The sequence below is a fragment of the Triturus cristatus genome, chromosome 2_2 (assembly GCF_964204655.1).
Source record: "Triturus cristatus chromosome 2_2, aTriCri1.1, whole genome shotgun sequence".
In the NCBI taxonomy this organism is placed as follows: Eukaryota; Metazoa; Chordata; class Amphibia; order Caudata; family Salamandridae; genus Triturus; species Triturus cristatus.
This window is the reverse complement of record NC_140582.1, coordinates 563,474,179-563,492,710: the sequence shown is the minus strand read 5'-3', so window position 1 is coordinate 563,492,710 and position 18,532 is coordinate 563,474,179. Positions and strand designations below refer to the sequence as shown.

The 18,532-nt window shown below is 44.6% G+C and overlaps 1 protein-coding gene across 1 annotated transcript in view; it reads right to left on the bottom strand.

Moving 5' to 3' along the window:
* Window positions 1–18,532, bottom strand: part of TDO2 (tryptophan 2,3-dioxygenase) — a 161,558-nt gene that overhangs the window by 46,027 nt on the left and 96,999 nt on the right. The window lies entirely within an intron of this gene.

Below are 18,532 nucleotides of genomic sequence, written 5' to 3'. Positions count from 1 at the left end.
TCTTGGATTCCGGCGTTGTAGAGGCATGTTCGTAGTGTGCGGTGGCAGACCGTGTCAAAGACGGCTGACAGGTCCAGGAGGATGAGGGCCGCGTTGTTTTCGTTGTCTAGCAGGGTCCTGATGTCATCAGTGGCGGCGAGGAGGGCAGTTTTGGTGCTGTGATTGCTGTGGAACCAGGACTGGGAAGGGTCTAGGATGCTGTTCTCCTCGAGGAAACTGGTCAGTTGATTGTTGATGGCCTTCTCGATGACCTTCGCTGGGAACGGGAGCAGGGAGATGGGTCGGAAGTTCTTGAGGTCCTTGGGGTCCGCCTTGGATTTCTTGAGTAAGGCCTTGATCTCTGCGTGCTTCCAGCTCTCCAGGAGGGTCGCTGTCTCGAATGAGATGTTGATGGCATTCCGGAGATGGGGTGCGATGGTGGTGCTGGCTTTGTTGAAGATGTGGTGTGGGCATGTGGGTGATGTGTATTGGAGACAGGCTGTCAGACACACAGAGCAGTAAATACAGAGAAATGTCCACTTTCTAAAAGTTGCATTTCTTAAACAGTAATGTTAAATCCACATTCACCAGTAAGGAGGATTTATCATTACCATTCCAAACATATGAAACATTAAAAAGCTACTCCTCTCTGATCAGGAATCACAGCCTAAAAGTGCATTAAGGAATTACCAATGCTGGCCTATGAGGGGGGTTGGCCTCACAGTGGTGAAAAACAAAATAGGCTGTTTGTCACTGCCAGGCAATGGAAAACATAAAAGTACATGTCCTACCTTTTACTTCCAAAGCACCCTGCCCCTCGGGTTACTTAGGGCCTACCTTAGGGATGATTTATATGTAATAAAAGGGGAGTTTAAGGCTTGGAAAAAAGTTTTTAATGCCAAGTCGAAGTGGCAGTAAAGCACAAGTTACTTACTTGTGTAACGATATATCTGTAAGAGACATTAGTTAGTGATAGATTCCTTACCTTAGAATATTCCCAGGCATCAGACTGGATCCGGAAAGTTTTTGTCAGCAGTCAGTAGGCATCGTCGTATGGCTCTGCGCATGTCGCTGGCATCGTAGCCACTGAGATGACGTCGTCACAGCTACTTAGACACCCCCACGCGCGCTGACGTCAGTTCTGTACTCAACTTTCCCACGCCAGAAGCACTGAGCCATGCCAGAGACTGACTACTGGTGCAATAGAACTTGGGCCCTGAAAGGGATGACCTGAACCCTAGAGAACAGTTCGCAGAACGGGGAGGATGGGCGGGCGGTAAGGAATCTATCACTAACTAATGTCTCTTACAGATATATCGTTACACAAGTAAGTAATTTGTGCATCTGAAAGAGACACGTTAGTGATAGATTCCTTACCTTAGAATACATACCCAAGCAATACCAACCCTGGTGGTGGGTCTGCGAAGTGAGATTACACCAGAAAGTCACGGAGAACTGAACGGCCAAAGAAGCAGTCTCTCCGGACCTGACTGTCAAGGCAATAGTGCTTAGTGAAAGAATGCAACGAGGCTCAAGTGACCGCCTAACAGATGTCTTGCATGGGGACATCGCGTCCCAATGCTGTAGTAGCTGCTCTCGCCCTGGTAGAATAGGTGCGCAGTCCAACCGAAGGTTCCTTTTTAGCCAGAGAGTAACAAGCTTTAATGCCCAAGACAACCCATTGGGAGATAGTGCGCTTGCGTGTTCTCTTCAGTGGCGAATAGATCTAAGCAAGGTTCTCCCCACTGCTGAAAGAGATCTTGCACCACCTCCGAGAGAAGATGCCATTTGTGATCCAACATGCACCTTCGGCTGAGTTTGTCCGCCCTGGCGTTCAGGGTACCTGCCAGGTGTTGAACCACCAAGGAAATTCCTTGACGTTCCAGCCAGGTCCGGAGACGTAGAGCCTCGTGACATACGGTCCATGACCCCAACCCGCCCTGCTTGTTGCAGTACCACATGGTGGTGGTGTTGTTTGTGAACACCTGCACTACTCTCTCCTTGACAGGGGGAAGAAATGCTTTGAGTGCAAGTAGGATCCCCCATTAGCTCCAAAAGGTTGATATGGAGCTTGGACTCCACCGGAGACCAGAGGCCTCTGATCTCTGCCTCTCCCATGTGGCCGCCCCATCCCAGGAGGGATGCGTCCGTCACCACTATGTGCTCCAGTTGGGGAAGGGAGAGGGATCTGCCGCTGACCCAACGTTGGTTCGTGAGCCACCACTGCAAGTCCTGTGCAGTGCCCTCCGAGATCTGGATGTAGTCAGACAGGTTCCCCCGATGCTTCGTCCACTGGAACTTCAGGTTCCACTGCAGAGCCCGAATATGCCATCTGGCATGATCGATCAGCAGGATGCAGGAGGCTATGAGGCCCAGCAGCCTCAGTGTCTTCCTGAACAAAACCCAGGACCAGGGCCGAAAGATCAGAATCATAGCCCGAATGTCACGGACTCGCTGTTCGGGAGGATAAACCCGAAACTGCGACGTTTCCAGAACTGCTCCGATGAAGAGGAGCTTCTGAGAGGGAATCAGGTGCGACTTCAGCCGTAGTCTGGAGGTGGGAGATGACTGCCTGGGGCGAGCCCGCCTTCAACAGCCAGTCGTCGAGGTAGGGGAAGACTGAAACCCCTGATCTGCGCAAATGAGCTGCGACCACCGCCATGACTTTCATGAATACCCGAGGGGTGCTGGTAAGGCCAAAAGGGAGCACGGTGAACTGAAAGTGCTCGTGGCCACCTGAACCATAGGTAACGCTGATGGGCTGGCAGGATGGGCATATGAATATAAGCACCCTGCAAGTCCAACGCTACCAGCCAGTCTTGCGGGTCTAGAGCAGACAAGACCTGAGCGGGCGTGAGCATCTTGGACTTCTCCTTTCGGAGGAAGCGATTGACGTTCCGGAGGTCTAAGATAGGGCGCAGACCTTTGTCCTTCTTCGGAACCAAGATGTAGTGGAAATAACAACCACGACCTACTTCTGGCGTCGGAACACGCTTGATGGCCCCCTTGGCCAAGAGGGCCGTAACTTCCTGCTGGAGAAGTGCCAAGTGTTCCTCCGACATGCGGTGGTACTTAGGTGGCATGGCTGGAGAGGTAGATTTGAAGGGGAGGGAATAGCCCCTGCGGACTATTTACAGAACCCACCTGTCTGAGGTTATGGAGTGCCAGTGGGGAAGGTGATGGCGAATCCTGCCACCCACTGGCATCAGGTGGGCCTGAAACACTGGACTAGGAAGGTTGAGAGGCGGCAGCGGCAGGGGAGGTGGTGGACTGACCCATCCGCTGTCCTCGGGACCCACCATGGCAGGTCCCACGTCCGCGGCTGCACTGAGACTGTGGTTGCACAGCCTTGCGGGTCTGAAAGGAATGCGCCTGGGTGCCCTGACCTTGACCTCGAAAGGACCAAAAAGTAGACCCAGAGGGAGTACGCGTGGTGGCAAGACCCAAGGACTGGGCCGTAGCCCAAGAGTCCTTAAAGCGTTCTAGGGTGCTATCCGCCTTATCACCAAAGAGTCGTGTACCATCAAAGGGCATGTCCAACAGGGTGTTCTGGACATCCCCAGAAAAGCCAGTAGTTCGGAGCCAAGCATAACGAAGGAGCGCCACGGTTGCGAAAAGTGCCCAACCGAGAGAATCGGCCGTGTCAAGTCACAACGAATAGTACATTTTGCAGCATCTCTTCCTTCGGTAATGGATTGGGAGTCAACCGCCTGTGCTTCCACAGGGCACTGAGGCAGCACCTGTGACACAGTGTACAACACAGAATGGGAATAGTGGCCTAGCAGGCATGCAGTATTCACGGCCCGCAACCCAGAATTGGCAGATGTGAAAATCTTTTTCCCAAATTGCTCCTGTTTCCTAAATTACTGTCAGGAGGAGCAGAAGGGAATGCACTCAAGGCAGAAGCATGGACAACCAGACTCTCAGGCGTCGGGTGTTGTGTGAGAAAACTGGGATCGCCCGGCGCCGATGGCGGTGCGCCACACCCTTGTCTACAGGGACTCCTGTTTTAGGTTTAATCCAGATGTCCAACAGTAAATCATTAAGCGCTTCATTGAAGGGCAGTAACAGTTCCGCACAGGAGGACTGCGGCTGCAGGACCTCAGTTAGGAGATTGGTCCTGATAGGTACAGAAGGAAACTCAACTGCCCGATGCAAAACCACGGAAACAATTCCAACCTCCTCTGTGGCCACGGAAGAAAGGGACAGAGTACCAGGGTGTGGAGAGAAATCCAGATCCGCTGGACCCTCCACATCGCCTTCCCACTCAGACTCATCCTTGCATTGAGCTGCGAGAGGGTCCTCAGACCCCTCCCAGTATTCCCCTTCCTCCACCGGTTGCTGAAGAGGCCGATAAGGACGAGGTGCCCTGGGAAACGGGATAAACTCTCCTCCAAGAAATTGAATGGGAGGGTAAGATACCAGTTCCGGGTCGACGCCGGCGCCGAGGTCGGATCCGGCGGCGGCGTGAGTCCCGGGCCGAGGCCGGAGCTGAGGCTGGAGCCGGTGGCGCCGGAGGGTATGGTGCCGGCTTAGCCAAGGCCAGAGGCGGCGGCACGGAGGCAAACCCTTCCGACGGATCCGCGGGGCCCGAAGGTGCTCCGGAGGGAGCCGGCAGGGCGAACAAATGGGGCACTGCTTTTCTGAGTGCCCCTTTCAATATTAATGCTCTCTTCATTCTGTCAACCTTATTAAAGGACCATAACATAAATACCTTCCTGCAGAACTTATAGAAATCATAGGAGAGCAATAGTTTTGATGTGTGCTACCTGTCTCAACAGTGCGAATATTTTTTTTCCATTGCAATATACTTGAACTTAGATTGTGCAATACAGAGTTTAGGATACATTTGTAGAATCTGCCGGTGTCTGCAGTTATCCATAAACCCATGTATTTAGAGAAATCTATTTCCACTCTAGGGCCTCATTACGAGTACCTGGAATAATCCCCATCATTTCCCCATCCTGTAATTACTAATACCAGTAAATCTGGTAATTCCAATACAGGGTACATATAGGGAATGTTTTAGGAATAACATGGGGGAATCAGTTTCTGTGCTGATTCTGCATGCTTTTCCCCTGTGATTCATGCACAAATTTCACCAAGCCTCAGCAGTGGAAATCTCAGTGTGAAACAAAAAAATGTGTAATCCCTGTGGGGCTGGTAACATCTGGTACTAACCCCATTGTTGCCATTTGGGTACTAGAAATGGGGCATTAAGTAGAATTTCCAATCCAAGTATTAGTTGCCACTTTCAAACAGGAAACACCGGAGACTTTAACCAAGAACTGCAAAATCTGGAATATCTGCTATATATTTAAAATGCAAACTATAGTCTGTGCATCAAATTTGTTGGATCAGGCTACAAACAACACAATATCATCTCCATGCAGTGATAGTCTTTAATCCCAATCATTACACCATCTCCAGCCCAGATCAGAGAATCTTTTCTTTTCCAGCAGTTCAAAAGTTATATAGTTAGGCAAACAGTATTGGGGATTGCAGACATCCCTTCCTGGTCCTTTTGGATACTGCAAACATTCTTAATTGGCTTCTATTTGCATATATCTTTATCTAATGTGGCACCATACAGTAATTTTAACCAGGATAGAAATTTTAATCTAAAATTTATTTTCTTTAGTATTACAAATAGGAAAAGCCTTCCACCAAATCATTGGCCTTATCTGCAACTAGGGACATCAAGGCAATTGGCTTTTCAGCCCTCTCTGCGTATGACAGGTTATCAAAAACACACACACGCTTTTGTTTGCTCTCTGAGGCATAGGTCGACCAGAACGCTAATCAGAAGCAGTCCATTCAACAGTATCTTGGTCAAAATATTACATTTGCAGTTCAGTAGAGAGAGCAGTATGTGAATTAGAGCTATTGAGACAGTTCAAGATCCTTTGAGCAGCATTCCTTCCAGCTTGATTTCTAAAAACATGTACTTCTTTATAGCTACCATTATGCTAGTCAGTTCCTTATAAAATTCAGTTGGTCACTCACCTAACTGACAATCCATGGTTGCTAATTTGAGATGTCATCAGTGATGTCACTGACCATGTCATGAATGATGTAATATGTGACGTCATCAGCAGTGCATTGCGGGGGCGCGAGTTATAGTTAGCTGAACTAACTATAACAGAGGAATTTCTCTGGTTTTGTATGAGTGAAATGTCCAACTAACTATCACATCCCTGAAACCTATGGTTTTTTTAGTGAATTTCAAAGGTTTTTTAAATGCTAATTTCTAACTATAACGTCTGTAAAACCTATGTTTTTTTCAGTGAATTTGAAAGGTTTTTTAAATATTAAACTACTATTCTGCTATTTGTCATTAGTACTGTTTTTTCTAAATTGCGGGACAGTGATGTCGGGAGAGGGAGTGTGAAGGGGGTACCTCGCAGAGAAAGAGCTGCGGTATATTTCCAGTCTTGGCTTCAGAGATACAACTGCGTGCCCGAGAACTCACACACAAAGAGGTGGTTCGCAGAGGGAGAGTTGCGGGCCCGAAAGGTTGTTGGGGGCTATGCTTCAGAGAGCTGTGGTCTAACTCGCACAGAAAGAGCAACGGGCCGACGGACCTGTTAGCAGACACACAGCTTCGAGCTAATGGGCTGGCTCGCAGAGGTAGAGCTGTGGGCCCGACGGTTCGCAGACACAGAGCTGCAAGCCGATTGACTAGCTTCTAAAGGCATAGCTGCTAGCTGGTGATGTGGGGACAGGGAGCGTGAAAGGGGTATCTCGCACAGTTAGAGCTCCGGTATGTTTTCAGAGTTGCCTTGCAGAGGTAGAACTATGGACTTGTTGTCTTGCAGACAGAGAGATGTGAGCTGACGTGGACTGAATCATAAAATGGCTGCAAACATTTCCTAGTTTCAACAGTTCGCACCCAGGTTTGCAGAGGGAGAGCTGCGGCTCATGGGCTTGACTCGCAGAGGGAGAGCTACGGGTCATCCGCTCGCAAAGACAAAGCAGCGTACTGGCTCACAGAGGTAGAGAGCTGCGAGCCGACGCAGCAGCATACTGGCTCGCAGAGGTAGAGAGCTGCGAGCCGACAGACTGGCTTCTAAAGGCATATCTGCGAGCTGGTGATGTGGGGAGAGGGAGCGTGAAAGGGGTATCTCGCACAGACAGAGCTCCGGTATATTAAATTGCCCCCGGGACCATTGTTTTATTTTCACTCAATGTGAGGCACAAGATGGCTGCTAACACTTCCTGGTTTGAAGTCTTAGCAGCCAATCGGAGGCAAGCTCGTGCTTGGGAGTTAGGCTCCGCCCAGATAGATAGATATTTTTTTCCTTTAATGTCTCAAAAACTACTGAATGGATTTACACCATTTCAACCAAAGCGTGCTTTCTGGACCACGATCTTTCTCTGTGCCAAATTTGGCGTAATTCCGTTCAGCAGTTTGACATATAGCCTTGTCTAAAGTTTCCCTTGGAAATTACATCAATAAAACACGTTTTGGGACCCCCCTTTTTTCTCAGCGCCCCCTTGACGAATCACCCCCAAACTTTCAAGATAGGAGCTGATCTGAAAAGAGGAACTTTTTCGAAAATTTCGTAAAGATTTGTCAAACGACGCCAAAGTTATAAGCACATCAAAAAACGCTTTTTCTATGGAAACTAGGTTCTAACTATAACTATAGTAGATTATTTATATATATATATATATATATATATTCACTTAAAAAACCATAGGTTTCACACAAGTTATAGTTAGCTGTACATTTCACTCGTAAAAAACCAATGAAATTCCACGTTATAGTTAGATCAGGTAACTATAACTCGCGCGCCCGCAATCCACTGCTCATGACGTCACATATTACATCACTCATGACATGGTCAGTGGCATCACTCATGAGATCACTGATGACATTATCCTTTTGATAGAGTGGCGGTCGCGCAAGTTATAGTTACCTGATCTAACTATAACGTGGAATTTCATTGGTTTTTTACGAGTGAAATGTACAGCTAACTATAACTTGTGTGAAACCTATGTTTTTTTAAGTGAATTTGCAAGGTTTTTTAAATGCTAATTCCTAACTATAACGTGTGTGAAACCTATGGTTTTTTCAGTAAATTTGTACGTTTTTTTAAATGCTAAGTTATGTATTTATTTTTAATTTTGCGCACACAGTGCGCTCCGCGCACCGTGCGCGCACTGTGGGCACTCGGTGCGCTTCGCGCACCGAGCGCCCACGTTGCGCATTTCGTACCGTGCACGCCTCGCCATTTTTTACAAAATATCAATTGTTTTTTTCTCCCTTGGGGGTCCTTAGATTTATATATTAAATGTGATTGTTAATTCTTTTTATTTTTTTTATTTTTTTTTACTGTTCGCGTACGGTAAGCTTACCGTACGCGCACTCCGCGATTTTTAAAAAAAAATTATTACATTTATTTTTCATACTTTTTGGTCCTTCATGTACCCCCTGACGAACGCTAGGGGGTCTGCAACTCTCTTCGTTGCCCCCTTTTCGTGTTATCGACCTTTGTTTTTCAGTGCGAGAGACAGAAAATGGCAGCCGATACTTTCTGATTTTGACCGATTCGAATGTTTACAGTCATGTAACCACCAATCAGAATTGAGCTCGCGCACGGCACCGTACGCGTACGGTAAGCTTACCGTAAGCGCACGGAGCGCGCTAACAGATATATATATTGATTTAAATGCTATTTTCTCAGGACCTACTGAACAGATTTACACCAGACCTGCAAAAGGCACATCCCTGACATGAGGACTACCTCTCTGCCCAATTTCAAGTAATTCTGTTCAGCCGTTCGGGCTGTAGCTCGAACTAAAGGTCCTATGGGAAAATGCATGGGGAAAACGCGTTTTGAGACCCCCCCTTTTTTCTCAGCCCCCGCTTGACGAATCCCCCCGAGACTTTCAGGGTAGGAGCGGAGCGTAGCGCCCCATTAGTTTTGAAAAATTCGCGAGGATTCGTCAACCGGCGCCAAAGTTATTCCAAATAGAATTTTCAGATTTCCTATGGAAACACGGTCCTAACTATAACTATCTACTGGCGACCGCCAGTAGATAATATATATATATATATATATATATATATATATATATATATTACATCATTTATGTTGTATTGTATTTGTTCCAGGATAAGGTGCTGCATAGCTACTCACTTATAAGTTCCAAAAGACAAGACCTATTGGCTATGCCAATGCTTGTTTTCGATGTAGAGCCAGTACCCGGGAGCGACTGCACTTCTGACAAGAGCAGAAATTATACAGCTCGACTTATTTTACTTATATTGGAGCTTTATTTTTGCAGTTCGAAGTCACACAGTTTAAAGGAAGAGTTTAAATTGTAGTTTATGTGGAATTAAGCTGTTGATCTGGTGAATTAAAAGTAATCTTGGTGTGTTGCATTCTGTTATTTCAGGTTGAGATGGGTAGACAGACAAAATGAATGATTGAATGAATACTTTCTTGTATAGCGCATGGCTACCCTAGAGCATCCCAGCGCTGTAAGACCTAAAGGACATTAAAGAACATTATTAAACAAAAATGTCTTTAGTTGCTTCCTGAAAGCGATATGATTTGATTCATGCCTGATGTTGTCAGGGAGTTTATTCTATCCTTTAGCCGCTTGGACAGAGAGTAGGCGGCCGCCCATCCGGGCCAGCTTCACCCTGGGAACTACGAGCAGATTTCGTTGGTTGGATTTAAGAGATCTAACCGATTGATGGCGACGAAACAGGGGATCCAAAATGGAAGGGCCCATATTGTGGATGGATTTATGTGCCAGACACATAGTCTTAAACACAATCCTTTCCTGAATTGGTAGCCAATGGAGCAAACGAATTGAGGCCTTTGCTGAACATCGTTTGGGAACTTTCATAAGCAAGCGAGCTGCGCAATTCTGCACAGCTTGCAGAGTTTTTATAGTAGCTGCTAGGGTCTCCAAATAGATAGCATTAGCATAATCCAGTCGCGAAAGAATCAGCGACTGGACCAATACACGTCTAGCTTCAAAAGGAAGAAGGTCTAGGACTTTTTTAAGAACTCTCATCAACCCATAGCAGGTCGCGGCCACCTTATTAGCCTGATGTTGGAAGTTCAGGGCGGAGTCCAACCAGACACCCAAGCTTTTTATTTTGGTCTTAGGCTTCGGAGGGGGTCCCAGACAGTGCGGCCACCAGGGGTCCAAGTTAATAGGGGCTTTATAGCCCAACAGCATAATGTCCGTTTTGGCTCCATTTAACTTTAAACAAGATGAGGTCATCCATTCAAGGACTTTGGTGAGACACGGGGTCAGGTTGTTGACCACCTGATGTAAAGCATCGTCCCTCACCAAAGAAACAACCAGCTGCGTGTCATCGGTGTAGGTGATAAGCTGAATTCCCCAAGGAAGCACCACCTCAGCCAGAGGTCTCATATAAATGTTAAACAGCGTGGGGCTGAGTGATGATCCCTGGGGAACACCGTGACTCAGTTGCAGCTGGCTCGATAACACCTGATCCTCAAAAACGGAGAAGTATCTATCCGATAAAAAGGAATGAAGCCAATTAAGAGCTAATCCGGAGACCCCTGCAAGACGAAGCCGATGCAACAAGAGAGAGTGGTTTACAGTGTCGAAGGCTGCGCAGAGGTCCAATAGGACCACCGCAGCGCAGCCTCCCGCATCCACAATACCCCTAGTCGCCTCCACTACCGCCACCAGCGCAGTTTCTGTTCCTTGCTTGGCTCTGAATCCAGTCTGGGTTGAATGTAATGAGCCCGAAGACTCAACAAATAAGGAAAGAGCCTGGTTGACATGTTTTTCAGCTATTTTGCTAAGACTCGGGAGCAGCGAAATAGGCCTATAATTAGCCAGATCTTCCGGGTCTAAATTAGGTTTTTTTAATAGGGACCTTTGCCCTCTTCCAGTTGGGGGGTACTGCTCCTGAGGCCAGAGACGCGTTGATGACCTGCATTATCACCGGGCATACTGTTTCCGAAACCTGCTTAAGAACCGTCGGGGGAGCAACATCCTGAGGGGAGCCCTTTTTAGATTGTTAAGGAGCCTTTCAACAGTAGCAAGATCTAACAGCGGAAAGGCTTTGAGATCTCCAGATGAATTAGGAGCTACCACCTCCGACCTTTCGTGACCACTCTCCATTTCTTCTAGAGTATGTGGGGTTGTCGCAAAGCTAGAGTAGATGTTAGACACTTTAGACGCAAAGAAAACGGCTAGTGCCTCACAGTGTTTCTGAGGGTCCGGAGCAGGATTGGTAACCCTAGGAGTAACAACCAGAGATTGAAAGATTTTAAAAATCTCTCTAGGAGCATTGGCTGCTTCTGAGATTTTACCCTGGTAATATGCTGCTTGGGTGGATTTCAGTAAATTTTTGTAGGATCTGAGGGAAGCTTTATATTCAGTTTTTGCAACAGGTGCAAAGTCCTTTCTCCACTTCCTTTCTGCTCGTTTGCACGACTGCTGTTGTTTATTGTGACCCTTCCGATGGCGCATCTCTTTTTTTGGGAGGGTGGCATCTAGGGTGAAATTAAGCCAGTTGTCAAAGGCTTCATTAGCAGCCACTGGATCCTCATGGGGAGTAGGTGGGCAACTCTTCAGGGCTGCCTCCCAATCCCTGACCGGTAATCTAGACCAAATTCGGCCAACTTTCTTTGAAAGAGTAACTCTGTGATTTTGTGTTTCTGGCGACCACACGAAGGAGAGTAGGGCGTGGTCTGACCAGGGAACAAAGTGGGGCTTATCACACACAATGTTCGTAAGATTAGTGAAACAATGATCTAGTAGGTGCCCGGATACATGTGTGGGGCTTGTCACAATTTGTTCCAAGTGTACTAGTCCCAAGGTATCGAGCAGACATTGCGATGCAACTGCATCGCCTTCATCAAGGTGGATGTTGAGGTCGCCCAGGATGGAAAAGTTGGGGGTACTGCTGATGGAAAGAGAAATCTTATCCACAAGGTTATGACAGAAATTATGGTAATCACCCGGAGGTCTATACACCAAGATCCCTGAAAAGGGCCACGTGGGCGAGAAGGAAATGGAGAAACCAAGACTCTCACACTCTATAAGTGGACTTTCATAGGTTCTGCATCTAAAGGAGTTCTTATAAATAATTGCTAAACCTCCTCCCCGCCCTGTCAGGTGATCCTGTCTGATGATCGAATAATTGGGCGGGAGCGCCTGGACTATATCCGGGTCTGCTGAATCGGTCAGCCACGTCTCAGTTAGAAAGAGTATATCTGGGTCTCGTTCCTCTAGGATCAAATGGATCTCCATGGCGTGCCTCGGAAAAGATCTACAATTTAACAGGGCGAATGTAAAACCGATATTAATAGCTTTCCCTGACTTAAAAGGCTTACAATAGGGACAGAAGGAAAATATGTCCTCTGGTAAGACCTCTATCGGGCATATGGGCCTCGCATCACCTCTAAGAGCCCTTAGCAGCTCACCATTGTAAACGAGGGTTTTGGGATGGGGGGATTCCATTACTCTAGCCCTAAGCCCCGTCCTGGTCCGGCCTGGCACGGACGGGCACAGACGGGCTTTCCTTAGGCGCTCCTTCGGCGCTCAAGGCGTGTCCGCAAACGCGTACGCTAGCGCGTAGATGGACCGTATCAATTTATGCGCTTTCTCGCAGCGTGTCCAGCCCTACCTCCCAGCAACTAGCGCGTCAACCTCGTCCTCCCCAAGATGGCCGCTGTAATGGATCGGCCCCTCTAGGTCCCGGCAACAGAGTGCCCAGCGTCTCGAGGACACTAAGAGGTCCCCGAAGGGTGCGGCGCTATGTGGATGTAGACCGTCACTCGTACGAGCGTGATGTGCAATAGGCAGGTAATTTTTTATTTTTAAATAGAAGTAAAAACAAACAATTTACGTGAGTTAAAATAGCTAACTAGCTCCCGGCTTCCGCCTCAGGAGCAAATAACGTCCCTAGGTCTTACCAGGCTGCTCTGTGCCTCTCAATTTATGTGCTTTCTCGCAGCGTGTCCAGCCCTACCTCCCAGCAACTAGCGCGTCAACCTCGTCCTCCCCAAGATGGCCGCTGTATTGGTAAAATGATACCTTTCGGGTCCTAAACCTTCATCCCCTAAGCCTTCATCCCCTAAAATAGGTGTTTATGATCCACAAGTGCGAGTTTTGATTCAAACACTTTACAACTGTTTAATTGAGGGCTAATGCACTAAATAAATGAACATTTCTTCACTTTTACTTCTATTCATGGAGTAACTTGCATGAAAATTCACATGCTAAGACATAGGATAGATCAATCTGGAAATCATTTCCATGCCCATCACAGAACTTTAAAACAATTTCTTTTACAATTACAATTGATTTGCTTTTATATTAGTTGTTTCTTTGACAAGAAAAGGCAAAACCTTTTTATGATCATGTCTAAAGCTTGTGGTAATATTACACATAGACCAAAGGACATAAATACACATCAGTCATTTTCATTGTTAGCAAAGAGGACCATTATTTGTTGATATAGTCTATATAGATGTTTAACCTTGTACTAGTAAGAGAAATAGTGGGTATTCCGAATTTCGGAGTAGGAAATGCATGGGGCAATGCTCCAAATATTTTGAAGCATCGTTTGTTTTAAAAAATGAAATAAATAGATGCTTGCCGTTCAGGCCACATTATTTTGCTGACAGAAATATTTAACTCTCCAAAATGTAGGCCATGTGTTCGATGTGAATTTAGCTTGAGAAATTAAAATAGGATGGCGATTTTAAAGCTGACTTTTGAGATGTGCAGTAGTATACCATGTTACAGTGAAATGATTGGAAAGGAAATGTGAAAAAATAGACTCATTATTGGGCATGCGTTACGTAAGTTAGGACTGATGTTTTAATGATTGCTAAGGCAACTCGCTGTGAAAATATGTATTTAGCATTCTGAGACATTATTGTACAGTGAATCTAAGAAGGAGAGATGTATAGCCCCTAAATGATCTGTAGGTCTGGGTTAAAAAACCTTCTTTGGAATCAGTATTTACTCTATCCTTTTTTACTTGTTTTCTTGTTTCTGACGTCTTGTGTTCTATGAGACTCCTGAATGATACATTGCTGGTTTAAGGGGGTGGAAGTTGTATTAACCAATCTAGGAGCCATTAAATGGTTGATCACATATAAGGAAGTAACAACATCCTCGCGTGGTGCAATGAAATAGCCTTAGAAATTTGAGAAGTAAGAAGCTAGGTTAAGCACATATGCAGTGCCTGAACATGTCACTTTTAAGTAATACACGCGTTGCCCACCTCAAATGGCCAGCCGCTTAAAAGACCATAGACAATAAGGATGAACACAAGGTATGAGAGGCAACACAAGAGTGAATTAGCTAATACAGTGTGATACTAGACAAATTTTATAATACACACAGGACTTGTAAGATTTTCAAGTTTTTTTCTTTATTTCATTGATGTTGTCACATTCACAGCCAACGCGTTTCGCCCAAACATGGGCTTCTTCAAGGCTGTTGAAGATCATACAAAAGGTCATATCAGATTTATTAATATTAAAAACATGTTTAGTCGACAAACAACAATGTTCCTATCTTAACGAAGGATAGAGACGTGAGCCCCACATCAAAGTTTTTGATGTTAGTAAAGCCAAGGACCTACTAATAAAGAGTAATATAATAGCGTGACACGGAAAAGTCAGAGTGACTTTAAAAGTTTTGAACAATAAAGCCCTAGATGCTTTGTCACCGAAAAATAGTGTAAGTAAGAAACAGGAATACACCAATGTGAGAAAGAGTACTCAAAAGGGAGACCGAGAAACAGAACTATATCAGTTTAGAAATGTCGCTTACCAAAGAATCAAACTGTCAAACTGAGTGGCGCAAAGATATTCAGTCACAACAATGCAGAGAGTTCACGACGTATAAAATCTAAAAATCGTAAAAAGAGACATAAGTAATGCCCAAAAGTTGATAGAATTACAGAAATTGCAAGTTGAAGAATACTGGTTTAAGTCAGTCCACAGTTACTGACCTTTAAAAACTAGCGTGTCGTCTATATAGTAGAATATGCTGTAATATCCACCAATAAAAACCTCCTGTTTTCAAAGTATCTTTAGCCAGAGTTGTCTGAAATGTGATTTAGAATATTAATACTCAAGATATTAAAAAGAGAAAAAAATGTGCACATAAAGTCACCAAGTCGCTAAGAAACGCACATGCAACATCAATACTCAATGTCCTTACCGAAATATGATGAAAGGCCGGTAGACAAACGTAAAAGATGAAAAGTAATTCAAAGACAATAGTTTTCCAGAACAGTCCAATCTGTAATTGTTCCGATTGTGAGAAAACCAGATAGACACCGAAGTAAGATTCCATAAGAAACAGAGAGAAAACATTTTGTTTGTGTAGACATTATACACGCACATGTAAGCCGCAACAGTCATGAACACTTCGCCACCCAATCCTGCATACTATCGAAAAAAAACAAAGTGTATTAAAACAGGAATTAGCCCAAACGAGAGCATAGTAATGCTGCTAATTGAGAAAAAAAGTGTATATAGAAAAAACTAAAAATAATAATATACCTAAAACGCTAAGGACAGCGGACCACTGAAACGTACAACCCAATGTTAAGCACTTGCCCATACGTGAATTATACGCTAGTGCAATCCTATAGCATAATTAAGTTCCAAGCCCCAAGAGGCCACTCAAATCACAAATGCAATGACTTTCTGTGCATCCTAGACATATAATCCCTGACAATCTTGCGCCAATTTGTTGGCGTTAAAGTACCCACTGCTGAGTCCAAAGAGCCCCAGCATAAACACCTATTCACCTTACTTTATAGAGAACGTGCGTCCAATTCTGTATGCTGGAGTCATCTGCACAGGTACGAACACCGTCGTGTAGGAGCGGTGACCGATTGGTTTAAAAGGCGCCCATATTTATATGTATATTAATGGCGTCCTGAGAAAATCCCCGGAAACGGGGAATGACGTCAATGCGCCAGTGCGTATTCTGCCCCAATGTCCTCCATCTTGGACTAGTTCCGATTCCTATAGTTATTCAGAGCGTTACAAACGACACAAGTCGTCAGATGGCATGGTTGCTCATGTATCCTCTAATAAAAGAAAATCTCGTCCTTGTCTCAGTACTCTATCGGTATAGATGCATTAAAAGTGTGAGAATTTTTTTTTTTTTCCCTCCAAGTGACAATTTCAATGAAGAACAAAAACTCTGATACGGAGTTGCACATTAATAATTAAACTGTAAACAAATCCAAGAGGTGTGCACAAGCACAGGGCGCCTAAAATTATTCATTCGCACATGTACGGCGCAAAAATGAGACACACGTAATTGTGGGCAATGTACATAGATAAGTTAAGAAATCAGTCTAAAAGAGTCAGCCATATTGGAATGGTTCCGAGTGACCGGGCAGTTGTACGACTTGTTTCTACCACATAAGGCGATGAGTATTACACCCCATAACAACCTGTCTAATAGTAAAAGTCAGGTTGAAAAACATCAAGGAGCAGTGAAAAAAATATAGTCAGAGAGTAAAAATTGAGAACCAGAAACACCTGTATACTATATAACCGGAACTCAAAAGGAAAGCCAAAGCAAAAAATGTAGATGATTGAAAGACGTAGACTAAAATAACTGAGTATCAGAAAACAAACAGTCAAACCACGTAACAAAAGGTCCAGTGTCCATAAATACAAACCATATGAATTCCAAACAGGAAAAGGCCAAAATCGTGTGTGAGTGAAGAAGACATACTAAGTCCAAGTTTGCCAACTTCAAGATAAGCGACTATCAATTATTTCAGATTTAAATCTACAGTGCTACATGTGTAGCATATCCAAGAGACATTCCCACACATTGTTAGACATAACAAAAACAATGTGTAAGCGATGACAACCACCGCGACAATCAGTATTAAATTCAGAAAGGTTGAAGTATAGGAGACATGTAAGATCAAAAGGAAATGTGAACATGGTGTGCAGAATGTACCAGTTTGTTACAACAAATTAGTACAATGCTTGATAGACGTAATATAGATATAGGGCCAGATCACAGACAAATATTACATGCAATGTAACAGTAGTATGCATAGTATGCTAGTTCGTTGGAATAGATCAGTACAATGCTTGATGGACATAATATAGGCATGGGCAAGAGGGCCAAAACACAGACAATGTACATAAGATGTTCCATTGGTATTGCGTATAATAATAACACCAGCATATGAGCAAAAGGTACAGAGTTCGAATGCGAGAATAGCGTTTATTACCCATGTGCTGTATGTATGCAAATATATGTGGATGTGAAAGCTTAAGCCAACTAATGAAGCATATATATTAGGAATAGAAACGGAACTCACACATCGCTTGCTGTAATTTCCAAATAACTAGAAAACACTTTTCCATATTTACCTGCCTCCTCCTCACGCCCACTTTCTACTTCTCAGTTGTTGTTCTAGGCATTATCTAAAGTTGAATGTATACATGCTCTTACATGTAAATCACTCCATGTTCTCTATGTGCTATAGAAACATATCTAATAAAATAAAGATACCAAAGCATTCTGCTCCCTAGTGACTTGGGCTCGCTTATCGTACACCAGGAATCCAGTATAAAAGCAAAGGCCTAAATAACATTTTATAATCCAGATATTTGTTTTCCTGTGTGTCTGTAACCTTGTGAGGAATAATGAGATGGGTAAGCATATGAGAACATACAGTTTAGTTTCACTTCCCTCTTATTTTAAAATAAGTGAATATTTCTGAAATGCCCAAAATGTTAGTAAAGTCGAGGATCCAAACATGGTATAACAGCTTTGTAAACAACTGGTGCTTTGTGCCGTGTCTCAGCATTCAAGGTAATAACATAAGGGGTGGTGGTAGGTCTCTTGTTAGCATGTTGATACTGTGCTTACTCACTCAAAGATTAGCAGAGCTGACCGAATGCAGCATGTGCCAGCTTCACATTTAGATGCCACTGCAAAGCTGTAGGGAAAACCAACTTGTAGGGGGTCTATAATACTGACTGGAGAAGGTTTCTGGGGTGCAATCGATACTATTTAATTTCCTTGTCCACCAAATATACCATCCTGAGGAGAAGGTATCTAATCTGGAGGTTGGGGGTTGATTTGGTACGATTGACATAAATCACCAAATGTATAGCTTTGAATCTGCATGGATCAGAACGAGTTCCAAAGGAATGCTTATTCTACAGGTGGGGAAGGGGGTTGTGCCAAGGGCGTGTTGGCTCCCACCATGTCTAATGTTAGTGATCTGGGAGGGTAACAGTTTGCTAGGATGTTTGTTGTGTTTACTGTCAAGGGACTGCTGATATCCTTACTGCACTCTGTGGATGGCAACATTCTTCAGGCTTGCAAGGAGTATAGTATCGGCAAATAGTTGCAGAGGAGGGATGCCGTGTGACCCGTAAGTTACTAGTAAATCTTGGGAATTTAATGTGAATCTAAAATAATATCACTAAGGAGGATTATTAACTTTGGTTGTCATATAATGCAAACTCAACACATACACAATCTTGTTTTCCATTCCCAATATTTTTAGTTAGTGTGAGCATCTACAATG